Genomic DNA, 18,189 nt, shown 5'->3' on the forward strand with positions numbered 1-18,189 from the left:
GAATGCTCAGTGCAATAGGAATGGTGTACCTTAGGTAACATGTAGAGCGGAAATCAAAAGAAAATATTCCAAGGACAACGAAATCAGCTTCACATATTGATTTTCACTTAGAGATCGATGGAAAAGGAAAGATTTTGACCAACGTTTTACGACAAACGCGATGAATGTTCATTCCGTATTGTCAACTTTCCTTTCATCTGCGGCAACGTTCCTTCAGCACTTACTTAAGAAGTTTCCATATCACAACTCATACGTTATGCCAGTGCTTGCCATAACTATGCAGATATTTTGTATTGCGCTAGATTTCTTACAACTATGCTTCTGAGACAGGGTTATGCTGTTACCAGATTTACGTCATCACTACCGAACAAAACTATGAAAATGTATACCAACTTATATTTGTATTTCTCAGTGAAATTTGTATAATCAAAAAAGTTTACTTTTTCAGATTATATTTTAAACAACCCTTTCAGTTCTATATGGAATCCATATTTTACAACCGAAAAAATATTTGTTTTACTAATATGTTTTTTTGATATACATTTTACTGATATATTATAATAAAAACCAAGCCAATTTATATACTCAGTAACTTCTACATTAGGTTTGCTATTTCATGAAGGGGAAACAGAGAAATAAGCGTTTTTTTTTTCATTGAAATTAAAACGATTTGAATGGTATTGAATGATGAATTTAAGGGAACAGGAATGAAACCGTGAAAAGGATGGTGAAAACGAAGAGTTCTGACTACCGTTTCACTAGATACCCAACGGATACGTCTTGAAAAATCACTAATGTGTATCAACAATTATCAATTACAGCCATGTATTTATAAAGCTTCAATACAATGTGCCACTATTCATTGGTATTTTCTAGCACACCATATTCGATGGACGTCTGAACGTAGTACTTCCTTGTACTTTTATTTATTATATAATTTTATGATTTTGGTTTTGTTTTTTTTTTGTTTTGTTTTAATCCCCCCTTTATTTTTTCTAAATATCTATCCCGGTAGGTATAGTTGGGAAGCCCTTTGGACAATTAGCGTAGTGGATTTCAAAGAAACGATGTTGCTGGGATAGCTACTGAAACAGATATTAGACTCTCCAGATTATTTCTGAAATGAAGCAATATATAAATGCAAGAGGTTTTAAATACAATTTTGGAGAATTATCATAATTGTTAAATATTTGCAACTATACTGAAATAATCAATGATTTCTTCAGATAAAAACAGCTATATGCCTTTTTGTGATTTTATCACACTTTTCTCCTTTTTTCTCGTGAAACATTAAGTCAATTTAAAGAATTATGATGCATCTAATTTAACTTGTGTATTCAAGGGAGACCATTTTATATATCTCTTTACAAAATAAAATTGTACTAATTGGCTTCTTTTACAATTATTATCGATCCATTTCAACAGTAGTTAAATGTCCCTGTCAATTGTGAATTGATAGATTCTGATACTTATAATTCTGTGCGGCATGTAGTAACACAATATTGAAACATGACAATCAGCTACAAACTCATATGCATATATTACCTTCATAAGAAAAGTTTTGCGATCAAAATCATATTTGCGTTGTCTAATATAGTTTATGGCCGAGTTTAAGTATTTTTTGTTTGCTTGGCTACAGTGTGGTTACCTAATCATTCAATAAAAGGATGGTCATTTCATCAAGACCGTTTTTTTTGGGGGGGAGGGGTACTGAAATTACAATACCATTTCGGTTTTACCTTCAAAAGCGTTTTGTGATACAATTGTAAAGATCAATTGAAAAAAAAAAAAACTTAAATTACTCATATAATATGCATTTGAATGTTATGTTATTTCTGCTTATATTTGATCTAATCTAGTTGCATTATTTCATAACCATATACAAATGAATTCTATTGATTGCTTAGATAGTTTATTAATTTTTGCTATAACATCTACTGAGAAATATTTCATACATTTCAGGACGAGAATATATGATAACCCTTACAGAATGAATTTTAATTTAGTAACGGTATTTGCAGACAAATATAGATATTCAGATTGGTACACCGAAGCCTCTAAGTCTGTAAGATTTACGAAGGTTTATAATTTCAACATAATAGGGGGTAACAAGCTATCATTTCTATTTGTCCGAACCTTTTTTATACACATGATATGTTTATTTTCAACAAAGAGCAGATAAGAACATAAGACACCGAAGCAGATAGGGATAAATTCATATGGGCAGATAAGGACATAAGACCCCGAAGCAGAAAAGGACAAAAGACAGGGCAGATAAAGACATAAGACAGACCCAGAGGAAGATATGGACATGAGCAACTAGGACACATGAGGACATTAAACATCTGGGCAGGTATAGACATAACAATTCAGGGTAAATATGGATATAAAACACCAGGACATATTTAGAGCTCAGACATAAGGGCAGATACAGAAATAAAATAACATGGCACGATAGATATGGAAAGTAATAATTCATTTAATACATATTTACTAGCCTTTGTAAAATGAGCCTGAACAATAAGTTGTATTCTAGCAAATTTTTAACAAGCTGACATTTTAAATTCCTACTTCATTAATTCTGTATGCAACTTCACACTGCGTACTACACATACATTTCCTTCTCTGTATACATATATATTCCTTTGTCACTTATTTTATTACCATTTTTCATTATGTACAGCTCTTACAGTCCTTCCTCATTCATAATATAAGCAACTTAACATTCTGTACTCTACATAAATTTCTTTCACATGCATTCGACTTCCTCATTTTTTCTATATCCAATTCTACCCTCTGCAATGCATATAAATGTCTTCCTCATTTATTCTACATGCATTTTTAAACTCCGTAATGATTAAAAAATGAGATATCTTTACTTGTCTTTATTTAAATGTATCGAAAGTACTTATTGCAAAATTTCCAAAAGTCTTTAAAAAGGAAACAAGTTATTTGCTTTTACTTATTAAAAAACGAACTAATCTACTAATATTTTTTAAAATTATTATTTAAAAGAGTAATAAAGGGGACCGAGATTCTAGTAGATATCAAAATAATGTAATCCAGGAATAATAAACAGACATCGAAAAAAGACAATTACAACAAAGAACATAAAGTAACTGAAATAATACATACAAAATACATTTAAAGGAAGGGAAAGTATAAAGATTAGGTAAGGGGTTGAAAAGTTTATATAACATCACTCAGTATTACAATATAAATATTTAGTCCAAAAACATCTTTGGTATTATTTTACTTCTCCTGCAGTATCTCCTGAAAGAAATGAAATACAGATTTGCTATTTTCAAATAATACCAAATATTTAGCAAATATCCGGAAGTACAGATGATTTTTGGAGAACCTGAGAAGTATTCAGAATTACAACTTTAATGAAGGTCAGGATAGATATCAAAACTGAAACCATTTCAATTATTAATATCTAATTTATCTGTTTATGGCTGTTTGTTTTTTTTAAGTTGTATTTTGTGTTTTACTTCATCGTTATCATAATTATAATTGGTGTCATTTGAAGAAAAAAATACCGAAGAGACACTATTCTGTAACCATAGAAAATATGTTAGCATAGTTTGAAATATAACAAATTAAAAACGGTTATGTTCCGTATTACACGAATGCCTGCCCAGTTAAACCCTTAGCTATTTTTTCGTGGATGAACTATAGAAGTGCTGTTTTTGATTTATAGATGATACAAATTGTATTCTTGAAACAAGCTAAACAAAATGTAGACAAGTTGCAGTTTCCTAATATTGGTCTACCGTCTATTATTAGTTCGAGTGTTTTCGATTTATAATCAGTTCAATGTTAGTTATAGTTTCATTCTCGTGTTATTGTATATATACACCATTGTCCTGTATTTTTTTACTGGACTGCGTTTATTTATACGGTATTGTCTTATACTATTTGAAGTGAAAGTATTAGTCATTTAACAAAAGCAACACAAAAACTGGCAATATGAATTCAAAAAGAAAAGATATTGACATTTATGTATACCAAGTAAGAAATATTCATATAATTATATCTAAGTATTTACCATGCAGACCGCTAGCTGGCGGTTTATGGAATCGGCCTGGGATACGTTTAGTTCTGCCATAAGATATTTCTCCGTGACATAGTGCAATTATTACAAGTAAGATAATCGTGAATACCTTAAAAATCTGCATTTTCTTTATCAATTCTTCAGTCGCTGAAAACATTGAATTTATTTATTTGGTAATGTAAAAATAAACATAACTGGAATACTCAACAACACAGATTTCCTGATGGTGTTAGATGAACAGAGGACATGATAAATAGTCTGACATGTTCAACACCTTTCAATATTTCTCTGGAACTGCTTTAATCTCAAGGAAACCTATGACTTTAATATTCATGTCTTAATATGATTGAGATTCGGTAACATTTTATATAATATATTCATAACCTTGATACTTCTATGAGGTAGCAAGTGTATATAGGATTGTGTTGCTATGCAAGTTAATCGCGAAAATTGAATTTCAAAAAATTTAAAACGTTTTCAAAATGTCATATTTAAATATGTTAATGTTCCTGCAAGTATAACGACCAACACAAAATATTCGTTGATATAATGTGTATATTTTAACCATTAAACATAACTGTAGCTTACCGAAGATATTGTGGTGATTTAACAATTTTGTACATTAGTCATCAAATCAACACATATTCATTCATTTGGAGGCCATGCCAAAAAAACCAAGTTTAATGTGTGATTCGTGTTCAGCTAGAAAAACAAATCAAATCTTATTATTTTCCTTCCCTTAAATGTTTTTTTTTTTGTTACAAAAAAAAAATAGTGAATGAAAAACTATTCTTACAATGAAACAGTCAACACATTACAATACGCGTGTAATATAATATAATTAATTACCTTTTTAAATTAGCCTTTTCACCAAGAAATTTCCCTAAGATTCATTCGATAGCTGGAACTTTCTTGTTTATTATGGTAAAAATAAGAATCTCGGCCACTTTTATCTACCACTTGAAATCTTCCATCGCCTTGACATTCTATTTGATATCATTAATATAAAGGTACAAAGGATTCATTTTTTATATGAAAATCATATCCCTTAACCTTTGAAATTTGATCTGGAAAAGTATTTTAACTACTTGCTTTCGTATTCAAAATATCCTCTCAGACGCAATTTGAGAGCATGCCGTATCTAAAAGTATTTTAAACTACTTTTATGTCCTAAATTTAGTCACCAAAATCTTATATTTCATTGACATATGTCGATTAAGAAATTGTCACGATGTTTCTTATTATTGAAAAAAATTCTAAAGACACTATTTCACTTTTATCTCAAAACTCGCACAGTTAAACGTTTGGCGTTACTAAAGCCGTTTTTATTTGCACATAAATATAAAATCGGCATTCATTCCCATGATATTTTCTGAACTGACATTGACCTGAATCTCAATTTACATCACAGTTTGAAAAAAAAACTAAGTGTAAAATAATGTAAGAGTTTAGAAACTAAATTTTGGGTTTGATCAAACTTATATTTGTCGAACATCATGTGAGGTAATTTCATTTAAGGTGTTAGACGAAGGGTAAGGGATACAATTCTTACAAATCATTAGAACGTTTGTAATTAGCATTTTGCATCAATCTCATGTAAGTATCAAAGTAACTTGGACTGATTTCAAAAAATTCAATAATTCATTTCAATGATATTTTTTAACTAACATTAAATAGAATTGCAATTTACATCACGGTTTCAATTATACTTAGTGTAAAATTAATGCAACAGATAATAAATTTCAGGTCTGATCATACTAGTATATGTTGGAAATCCTTTCCGGTTATTCCATTTAAGGTGGTAGACGAAGGGTAAGGGATACAACTCTTACAAATCATTGGAACGTTTGTATTCTGCATTTTACATCAATATCATGGGAGCAAAATAGTAACATAGACTGATTTCATTCTGTTTCAAATAAAAGCTTGATAGACTTTTGTGAAATTAAATACAATACAAACATAGTACTGATTGCAGGAGTTATATCAATTACCGTTGGTCAACCTCCTTAATAGACACTTCCTATGAAATGTTCATGTAAAAATCACGAAACGTCTCTCAATTAATGTGAACTTCATGTGAAACCTGTCATAACTTTTATATCTTAAAATCATGTGAATAATTGTACCCGCATGCGTATTGTCCAATATACAGTTTATATGATTAAAGGTTCATGTTCAGCTTGGGAAGATAAGAATTAAATATTTCACATAAATTGTGGATATGAACTATAACAATTATGGTGTCTTTACCAGTTCTTTCTATTACGGATTGCTAGATAACTCCGTTAGATATAACATGTATATGTGGTCCAAAGATACTGCTAGTGTTCCAGATGTCACACACTAGCCATGAAAGTAAAAGAAAATGACAACATAATAAGTAGCATAGCAGCCTGTATTAGCATAAGGGAAATAAAAAAGCTAAAGAATACTGGAAAACGGGCAAAATAAGAATAAATTATAATTCTAAAAGGATCTATATTGTGTATAAAGCTTATTGCTCACCTTTTATCCCGTTCCTAACCTTCATACACATACAATCTGATTTTTTTGTTCCAACAATACTTTGTACTCCTCTAGTCTTCTGTTTATTTAGTTTCGTACCTTCATTATTCTTTCATTTATTTCTATATATTTCTGTTAATAAAAATGCAGACCATTTTAAATGTTCACCATAATTTCCTTTTTTTTTTCTTTTTATGTTGTAGTTGTACAATTTTAACTTCATCTAAATTTATTAAAAAGGATATTTAAATTTAACAAACTGAACATATCTGTTACAGGTTTTTTTGGACAATAACAAAGAAAACATACGGTTATAAAAAATAATACTGTTTACAGGTAATTTAAACTAATTTGACATGCAATTTTAAAAGACCCAAAAAGCTATTTAAAGAACCAGAAAAAGAACATTTTTTTTTATATCAGACTGACGAGTTATATTAAATCTTGGTATCAAATTCCTCATTCAGAATCTAGTTTACACGATTTTCATTGCGTACTACTTGCCAAATGCTATTCCTCTCAAATTAACACATTTCATATTTAGTATATTAAAAGAAATGGTATGATAACCGTCATACACACTTGTCTCAACTTTGAACATATCAGTGACCTGAACATAGCTCATAGCCAACTATAAGGTTTTTAAGTCTAGTTCGTCATTCATTTATGATTTGAAATTTCTACTGCCGAATGCGTTCTCAACGGAAGACCGATTTGAATTTAGTTTGCTAGTTCCGGGCGCATCGGTACAATACATAAGTAACATTATTTTTTTCTATTTTGTGTTATTACCATACTTATTATGGTGTAGAAATAGTGAAAGATAATATTTTCATCATCAAACTTGGCACAGTATTCCAATACGATTAAAAGTTCAGCAATGCATATAATTCGAACACGAACGCCACTTTGAAGATAAAAAGGCATAACATATTGGAAAATTTGTTATGACTTGATATTGGTCTAAAAAAAGATCATGATAATGGGCTTCGATTGGTTATTTGGAATCGATAAAATTAAAAAAATGGCCTCCATTCAAATATTTATAGAAAATAAAATATATAAAATTAGGTCCAGGAGGTTTTATGAGTTTGGATATTTTAACGTGATATCAAAATGTTTCTATTCAGTCAAAACAAGACCACTGAATTTCTTTTCTCTCCTTGTAAAGTTTCATAAAAGACAATAGTTATAACAAAATGATGCAAAAGAAAATATATATATATATATTATACAGCCTAGCTTACCGAATGGGGCGCAGGGCAGTGGCAGTGTTACTATAGATGTCACAGCGGTACAAGTTCGCGTGCCGCGGAGGGAGCGACCAATAATTTGCTTCTAACATCATTGGGAATTTTTCAGACTCTTCTATACTTACATTATCCTATCTGTATCAATTTGATCCGATTGAGCTGTGAAGCGAATGAAGCCATCAAATTATTTGACGTTGTATGTACACACACACACACACACACACACACACACACACACACACACACAGATATATATATATATATATATATATATATATATATATATATATATATATATATATATATATATATATAGTCTAATATTTAGATCTTTATATATCATAAGCAAACCTGTGCTTCATTCCAATCCCTTTTATCGTCACTAATCATATAGCATGAATTCCGATAAGGATGCCAACCAAACGGACATACGGACTGCACAAACACTACAAAATAAAATAAGTTCTTAAATAAAAAACATCAGAAAAAAAAAGGTTCATGGGTCAAGTTATCTTCTGAAACATTCAAATCATAGAGTCATGGGGCATTTTTAGCCTTTCTCTATCCTTTTTTACATACGATGTGAAATTGTGCTAAATGTTTACCCTAGCCCCTACTACTGTTTAAAGTGTTGTGAAAAGAATATAAACAGTAAAAAAATGAACTGATATATTCTGAAGTGCAACAAATGATATTAAATTGAAGAAAAAAAATATTATTCAATCCCGTGGCCATTAGCCGTCACTTCATAATAGATTGATTTCCAAACAAAAGGGCTGTCATTGTGACATCATAAATATGTAACTATATTTATACCTATAACCTAGGTTTACAGTTTTTGAAATAGGTATTCCCTATCATACATGCATAAAATATACGAAATATTTTACACAAATGATTTTTTATTCATTTCCTACTAATGATCTGTATACAAATTATATGGAAATTAACAAAACTCATTGAAGGATTCGTGCAGTTTCTACGTAACATTAAAACAATCAGATTGTTAAAGAGAACATTCAAGTTGCGCAAAACTAAAAAACAATAAAAAGTCTGTGAAAATACATACATACTTTGATAAGTTATTGTTGAGGAAACTGCAATGAATAGGCTTAAACGGTGACGAACAGACGAACTGACGTGCAGCATGATCACTGTATGCCTCACAGTGTCATAGGGAAAGGTATGAATGTGAAACATTTACATCATTCTAAAACTTTTAGAATCTTCTTTTTTTTTCATTCCTTTAAATCGAACTAATATACAAAATCAGGTGATTGTAAATAAATTGAATTCTACTTTCATTTTTTATCTGTTTCATTGTGTAAGTGAATATACGAAAAATTCTTACTTATCATTACTATACTAAAGCTGCAGAATACTCCTGTTTTATTCATGGTAGATTTGGACATCAACTTGTACGTGAAAGATCTGGTAAATAAAACGTGGATCATACTTATAAATTTGAAACATTTTTATCTTTTTTATTCAATTTATAATTGTTCATTTTTTTCTCACTTATTCTTGAACAATTTGCTAATTATTGTGTCTACACGATTAAGTCACTGCTACAAAAGTTTTGTGGTTTATCGTGTATCCATCTGCAAAATAAGAACCGATTTGTTCATCGGGTCATAGTTTTTCTTTCCTCTTTCGTCTTCCCTGGACGTGACATTCCATGCTCCTAGTTTTTAATGGCGACCGGCTTGCACGTTTGTATATATTTTCTTTAAAGTAACTAAATAATAAGGGGTTCCCTGTTTTTACAGCTCTTATTTCCAGTCAAAATCACTTTTTTAAGTTTATTTTATTTTGTTTTAACATATAGCTTGCTTAAAGTTTTCATTTATTTTAAGGTAATTTTATCCTACTTAAATACTGTATCGTTTGTACTAACTTACATTAGCGTTGAATTATTCAATATCAGAAAGAGAGTATGAATAAGGTCCAACAATCTACCGCACATGCACTTTTGAATTTCATGCGTCATCCTATCTGTATCAGCAATGCATATAATTCGAACACGAACGCCACTTTGAAGATAAAAAGGCATAACATATTTGAAAATTTGTTATGACTTGATATTGGTCTAAAAAAAGATCATGATAATGGGCTTCGATTGGTTATTTGGAATCGATAAAATTAAAAAAATGGCCTCCATTCAAATATTTATAGAAAATAAAATATATAAAATTAGGTCCAGGAGGTTTTATGAGTTTGGATATTTTAACGTGATATCAAAATGTTTCTATTCAGTCAAAACAAGACCACTGAATTTCTTTTCTCTCCTTGTAAAGTTTCATAAAAGACAATAGTTATAACAAAATGATGCAAAAGAAAAAATATATATATATATTATACAGCCTAGCTTACCGAATGGGGCGCAGGGCAGTGGCAGTGTTACTATAGATGTCACAGCGGTACAAGTTCGCGTGCCGCGGAGGGAGCGACCAATAATTTGCTTCTAACATCATTGGGAATTTTTCAGACTCTTCTATACTTACATTATCCTATCTGTATCAATTTGATCCGATTGAGCTGTGAAGCGAATGAAGCCATCAAATTATTTGACGTTGTATGTATACACACACACACACACACACACACACACACACACACACACATATATATATATATATATATATATATATATATAGTCTAATATTTAGATCTTTATATATCTTAAGCAAACCTGTGCTTCATTCCAATCCCTTTTATCGTCACTAATCATATAGCATGAATTCCGATAAGGATGCCAACCAAACGGACATACGGACTGCACAAACACTACAAAATAAAATAAGTTCTTAAATAAAAAACATCAGAAAAAAAAAGGTTCATGGGTCAAGTTATCTTCTGAAACATTCAAATCATAGAGTCATGGGGCATTTTTAGCCTTTCTCTATCCTTTTTTACATACGATGTGAAATTGTGCTAAATGTTTACCCTAGCCCCTACTACTGTTTAAAGTGTTGTGAAAAGAATATAAACAGTAAAAAAATGAACTGATATATTCTGAAGTGCAACAAATGATATTAAATTGAAGAAAAAAAATATTATTCAATCCCGTGGCCATTAGCCGTCACTTCATAATAGATTGATTTCCAAACAAAAGGGCTGTCATTGTGACATCATAAATATGTAACTATATTTATACCTATAACCTAGGTTTACAGTTTTTGAAATAGGTATTCCCTATCATACATGCATAAAATATACGAAATATTTTACACAAATGATTTTTTATTCATTTCCTACTAATGATCTGTATACAAATTATATGGAAATTAACAAAACTCATTGAAGGATTCGTGCAGTTTCTACGTAACATTAAAACAATCAGATTGTTAAAGAGAACATTCAAGTTGCGCAAAACTAAAAAACAATAAAAAGTCTGTGAAAATACATACATACTTTGATAAGTTATTGTTGAGGAAACTGCAATGAATAGGCTTAAACGGTGACGAACAGACGAACTGACGTGCAGCATGATCACTGTATGCCTCACAGTGTCATAGGGAAAGGTATGAATGTGAAACATTTACATCATTCTAAAACTTTTAGAATCTTCTTTTTTTTTCATTCCTTTAAATCGAACTAATATACAAAATCAGGTGATTGTAAATAAATTGAATTCTACTTTCATTTTTTATCTGTTTCATTGTGTAAGTGAATATACGAAAAATTCTTACTTATCATTACTATACTAAAGCTGCAGAATACTCCTGTTTTATTCATGGTAGATTTGGACATCAACTTGTACGTGAAAGATCTGGTAAATAAAACGTGGATCATACTTATAAATTTGAAACATTTTTATCTTTTTTATTCAATTTATAATTGTTCATTTTTTTCTCACTTATTCTTGAACAATTTGCTAATTATTGTGTCTACACGATTAAGTCACTGCTACAAAAGTTTTGTGGTTTATCGTGTATCCATCTGCAAAATAAGAACCGATTTGTTCATCGGGTCATAGTTTTTCTTTCCTCTTTCGTCTTCCCTGGACGTGACATTCCATGCTCCTAGTTTTTAATGGCGACCGGCTTGCACGTTTGTATATATTTTCTTTAAAGTAACTAAATAATAAGGGGTTCCCTGTTTTTACAGCTCTTATTTCCAGTCAAAATCACTTTTTTAAGTTTATTTTATTTTGTTTTAACATATAGCTTGCTTAAAGTTTTCATTTATTTTAAGGTAATTTTATCCTACTTAAATACTGTATCGTTTGTACTAACTTACATTAGCGTTGAATTATTCAATATCAGAAAGAGAGTATGAATAAGGTCCAACAATCTACCGCACATGCACTTTTGAATTTCATGCGTCACTCCGGACTTGCATTTTTATGAGCGACTCGGCGGGTGTTTCTAGAAAAGCAGAGGACGCTTAACCTACTGGTGCACCTGGTCCATGCTCCCAGGTTTTAGTGGAGTTCGGGCTGCTCATTTGCTTTTGTTACTTTGTATGTATAATTTTAGTACTTTATGTTCTTTGTTGTGTATGTCTGTTTTCCATGTCTAGTCTTTGTCCCTGGATTACATTCTTTTGATTACCGATATAACCTTGATTCCCTTGATTACTCTTCTACGGGGCAGATCCATGAAATTATATGTGTTATTAGTGACTCGAATGTAAATCAGGGAAAAAATCCTGTTTTTCTTTTCTCCTGTGTTTCGCCATTACTTGTCATGAAAGAGTAAATCATACATACAAAGTAACAAAAGCAAATGAGCAACTCGGACTCAACTAAAAACTGGGAGTATGGACTAGGTGCAACGGTAGGGTAAATCAGGAAAAAAATCCTGTTTTTCTTTTTTCCCGTGTTTCGCCATTACTTGTCACGAAAGAGTAATCAAGGAAACCAAGGTTCTAGCGGAAATCAAAAGAACGTAATCCAGGGGCAAATACCAGACATGGAAAACAGACATACACAACAAAGAACATATCCCTTTATAACAAAATGATGAAATTCGAAAAAAAAAATTAGAACATTGCATCTGACAGGAAATGAAATATTTGAATCAGTATATAATAGAGGAACAATCTTTGATACCGCTTAGTTTCTAAGGAAATAAATCACAATTTAATGCAAATTTTATACAATCTGAGGGAAATAATCCGTTGAAAATAGCTATCATTATGCGTTGTCTACATTATCAGTAGAACGATATAAAATCTTGTTTGCATCTTATTTTACTGCAGGCAAGAAAACTTGTAATACAGGAAGACCTTTTTTTTCAAGTAATGACATGAAAGTCTTCAAAGATAATGTTTTCCTGTTAATAAGATAAATTGAATGTGTGTTCGTTTTAGTGCTAATCAAAAGTAAGTTTTCAATGTGTTTCTTAGTAAAAAAAAACGTACCAAGTCATGAATTTATTTGTAATTGTAATTAAAACACGTTGTAGAATTTAAAAAAAAAAGCTTTGTGAAGAAATACTAGTTTTCACTGCCCAATCGTGTATTTGTAACATCAATTTTTCGGAATCAGGAAGGTAAGATTTTACGCATATTATATGATAAGATTTCTGTAATAAGTCTGCAGTATCATGTGTTTGAAAATTATTTACCGAAACAATCGACGAAATTCCGCACTGTTTTGACTTACTTATTGCAATACTCATTGCATCAATACTAAATGATGAAAAATAAAATATTTTTTTGATGGGTGATTTTTGTAGAATAGAGGGAAATTATCAAAGTGTGAGACTGCGATGGCGAGTTTGATATCAAGCCGATTTTCAAAAACAAAATACTTTGTTTTGCGATTAATCAGTTATTCGGTTAATACAACATTTAAGGGGGTAGACCCAAGGTAAGGTACTCAGCCCTTATAAATCATGGGAACGTTTGTATTCAGCCATTTGACATCAATCTCATGTAAGATCAAAGTAACTTGGATTGATTTCATTCTGTTTTAAATGAAAGCTTGATAGGCTTTGGCGAAATTGAGTATGATACAAACATATCACTACTTTCAAGAGTTACGTCCCTTATCATACGTCTACCTCCTTACTCAAGTATTAGTTTCAAAATACTGAAATGTTTTATTTTTCATCATTTAGTATTGATGCAATGAGTATTGCAAAAAGTAAGTCAAAACAGTGCGGAATTTCGTCGATTGTTTCGGTAAATAATTTTCAAACACATGATACTGCAGACTTATTACAGAAATCTTATCATATAATATGCGTAAAATCTTACCTTTCTGATTCCGAAAAATTGATGTTACAAATACACGATTGGGCAGTGAAAATTAGTATTTCTTCACAAAGCTTTTTTTTTTTAATTCTACAACGTGTTTTAATTACAATTCCAAATAAATTCATGACTTGGTACGTTTTTTTTTACTAAGAAACACATTGAAGACTTACTTTTGATTAGCACTAAAACGAACACACATTCAATTTATCTTATTAACAGGAAAACATTATCTTTGAAGACTTTCATGTCATTACTTGAAAAAAAAAAGGTCTTCCTGTATTACAAGTTTTCTTGCCTGCAGTAAAATAAGATGCTAACAAGATTTTATATCGTTCTACTGATAATGTAGACAACGCATAATGATAGCTATTTTCAACGGATTATTTCATGTATAAAATTTGCATTTAATTGTGACTTATTTCCTTAGAAACTAAGCGGTATCAAAGATTATTCCTCTATTATATACTGATTCAAATATTTCATTTCCTGTCCGATGCAATGTACTAAAAATTTTTTTTTCTAATTTCATCATTTCGTTATATAAAGGGATTTGTAAATATAAAGTAAATAACCGTTGTTCAATTACAGATTGGAACCACAGATGGCATGCCAATAGTTCTTACAGGTACATGTATATTCCAATGTTAAAATATTAGTTCATATGTTTCTAATGTATGATTGTGGTTGTATTCTGATTAGAGTGTAGACAATAGCAATCTCTCGTATGCTTTCCTTATTACAAAAAAAAATTCAGATAATACTCTGTACTTTTTATTCATTTTCCGGTCAATACATATTTCTGGCAACGAAATGATGTCCAGAGCAAGGAAATAATTTTATTTAAAGTGAATGAATTCATTATTTAATAGTTTATCATATGTGAAAATATGATGTCGTCTCCTGGGTGTCGACAACGTTTTCTGGGTGTACATGTAAATATGTCCGGCAAAAGAACAAAATTTACCATTCTCAGCATTTATTTTTTTTCTTATTTTTTTTCTTTTTTCTTTTGTTTTGTTTTTTGTTTTTTGTTTTTTTTTTGTTTCTGTTTCTGTTTCTGTTTTAGTATTTGGTTTTTGTTTTGTTTTGGTTTGTTTTTTTTTTGTTTAAGAACGTATAAGTGTGGCACCATTAAGATAACAATGCCACAGAATATTCATTCTCCTAATATTTATATATTTAATTAATTATAATTTAAACAATTTTAAGTAGCTATTTTGGACCATATTCATAGTCTAACGCCCCATACACCTTTGATTCTCAAGACTGCTATTTTATTAGCAAACACTTCCCGCTTTCTGTCATACAAGTACATGTATATGCATATATTCATTTTGCTACTAGACGTGTTTGCGCTTGTCAAAGAACTTTTAATAAAAGTTATCACTAGACAACAGGAACAATCTTTTACCAAAAGATGATCGCATATGTACATTGTTTCACCTTTGTGTGTCAATAGGGTTTGTAAGTCTCGTTCTAGTTTCAATTTCCCTTACGGAATTTTCGATGTAGAATGTATTGAAATCCGATGACCGAACTACATTTTATTGTTTACTTCCAGGAAATCGAAGCGCTGCATCACAATGCAAAATCTTCTTTTTAATACCTTTCTTAAAATTGGTATCCTGTATAACTAAATATTTGTCATTTTTAACAGTATTTTTACAAAGATGTTTTGCTTTTTATGTTGAACTGAGTGCTATGTTAATGACGAATCTCAATGCATTTGAATGGTAGACGAGGTCTTATTCTCATGAAACCGCGGAGTCACGTGACGAGACTTACATATCCTATTTTCGCGAACCTTTTCTCAACAGATCTATTTTAAAAAAGTAAAGTCGTACTCTACGTTTCAAATATTTGCACGTGGATGAAACGCAGAGCTTGACCTAATTTTCAGTGCAGCGGACGGATCAGGATTTTGTAGAACTTTAATAGGACTAGAGGGTATATGGCTATATTTTATGTCAATGGAACGATAAATTAACGTAGTTTTTGAATATTATTCTTTTCTAACTGACAAGTGGTAAAGTTTTCTGTTATTTTGCATTAATTAGAGGGGTGTCAAAGATCAATCGACCCGAATACACTTTGATAAGTAATTTAAGTGAAATCGTCCATTGTATACTGCAGATATCGGAAATTAAACAGGTAACATGTTTAGAATTCCAAAAATGTAAAAGAAACAAAGGTTGACTATTTAATCACTGAACAAAATACCTGTACTGAATCACAAATAAAACATACGCATTTTTTTCGATTCGGTCTGCAACATAGGCTTTGCAAAAATTTGTTTGAAGATATACAGAATCGTTTCCGGACAATTTGTCTAGTTTCCGGGCTGATTTATAAATAGAGACACATGTAAAGCATCGAGTGCACCTTAATTTTGGAGAAAAGACTTAATGTTTTCAGATTAAGTTTTGTACAAACAAAACGCATACATATTTTTTTATTTGCCTTTATATGCTTGGACTTCAAATAAAACGTTTAAGATTTAACCATTAATTAATGATTCTCAAACACAAAATGCGACTCGGAGGGTTCATAACTAGGCTAGATTTCGTTAAGTAAACTGTGAACTTAGAACTTTGAAGCATATACATGTACATTCGTATTGTCGCAATATTTTTTCTTATAATGTTGTTCGGCATTGTTTTAACTGTGTGCCAGGTTAATGGCTGTAATATAATATCCTCTGAATGGATTATACAAAACGAGTATAAACCAACCAGATTCCTTGTAAAAATTCCAACGCAAACAACTGTCGTTAAGGACGTTCAGACCTTATAGAACTTCTAAGTTTTGTTTCTTTTCGAAAAGACTCCAGTTTTATCAGTCGTATGAATAGGACACAATTGTAACATAGTTGTTATGAAATATTAGTTCAAAGGAAATATCATTTTCCAGGGGAGGGACGATAAAAAAAATGGTGGCGGATCAAAGGGGAGCGCTAGTGGGGGTGGCACCAACTTTTTATTGGAAAATGTGTCATTTTTATGTGTAAAATTGACATAAAATGACAAATAATGTCTTAGTACTCCCTTTTTCTGAAAGACCTCGGCTGACACCCCTCCTTTTCCAAGTGTCTAGATCAGGCCCTAGGAATATTAGATGGAGATAGGGGTCTGATCAAGACGTTTATAAAGAGGGGGTATTGATCATGTCAAGAAATAAGTTATTTTGGATAATGATAATGCTTGTTTGTTGTACAAACAGGACAGGTTGTCCGGGAAGTGATTTTGGTATTTAACAATTTTAGTATAGTTAGTAGGAAAAATATGTCAAAATTTGCAACTTCAAACTCATTTTGCAAGGCTCGTGTTGCAGATTGAATCGAGAAAGATGTATTTATTTATTTTTTTTTTTTTTGTTATTCAGTACTGAATATTCAGATACATATTGTTATATAATTCTACGATGTAATTGATAAGTACGATGTAGATCCTTTTATTTGCTAGCTGTGGGATAGTCAAAGAGCATGCGTATAGGATCATGCGTAGAACATGCTCAATATACTCTTCCGCGAGGAAAATTATTTTGTTCTACCCAAGTCCAACCTCGCGGAAGTGTATATTGAGCATGCTCATCGAATTAACACAAAAGGGTCTATTCCAAAACTAGATTGATTTATCTTTCCATTGACATATGATGTAGCTGTATACCATCTAGGCCCATTTAACTCGAAATCTGAAGCCCTTTTTAATACCTGTCCGCAACACTATGAAGAAGATTTTACCTTATTAAAAGCTATTATCGCAGTAATTTGTGATATAACGATATTATATTTTTCAATAATGTAAACTACATACTATACTCTTGTTGTCTCCCTTACTACAGTTTCACGCGTTTTACATATTTGATTAAACATATTTTTGATATCACAAAAAAATTATAAAAGCGAGTTTCTGATGTTGATATCGAGATACACATACAAACGAAAGATTATCGGTAACAGATGGGTGACAGTGTTTGAGTGACGAATATGCAGTTATTTATATCAGTGGAAATTATTTATTTTTTTTAGGGTTTAAGGCATATCTTTAAAAAGTTCATATTAAATTTAAATCTGATACCAAATGTATACGGCTACATGTACAAATGTACGGGTAACCATACCGTCCGTGACATTTTAAAATGGTTGGTAATTATATATACCTGTCT

General features: G+C 30.8%; 1 long non-coding RNA gene across 1 annotated transcript; it reads right to left on the reverse strand.

Annotated features, from left to right (window-relative positions):
* Positions 1-2,459: 2,459 nt before the first annotated feature.
* LOC148597974 (uncharacterized) lies at positions 2,460-6,581 on the reverse strand. The gene is made up of 4 exons (XR_015918650.1): positions 6,566-6,581; positions 4,907-5,043; positions 4,052-4,204; positions 2,460-3,273 (listed from the first exon to the last, which is right to left on the reverse strand). It is a non-coding gene; the product is annotated as an uncharacterized LOC148597974 (long non-coding RNA).
* Positions 6,582-18,189: the final 11,608 nt, after the last annotated feature.

Source organism: Perna viridis, chromosome 14 (genome assembly GCF_037379345.1).
Source record: "Perna viridis isolate PV_CMFRI_1.1 ecotype Kerala chromosome 14, ASM3737934v1, whole genome shotgun sequence".
Taxonomy (NCBI): Eukaryota; Metazoa; Mollusca; class Bivalvia; order Mytilida; family Mytilidae; genus Perna; species Perna viridis.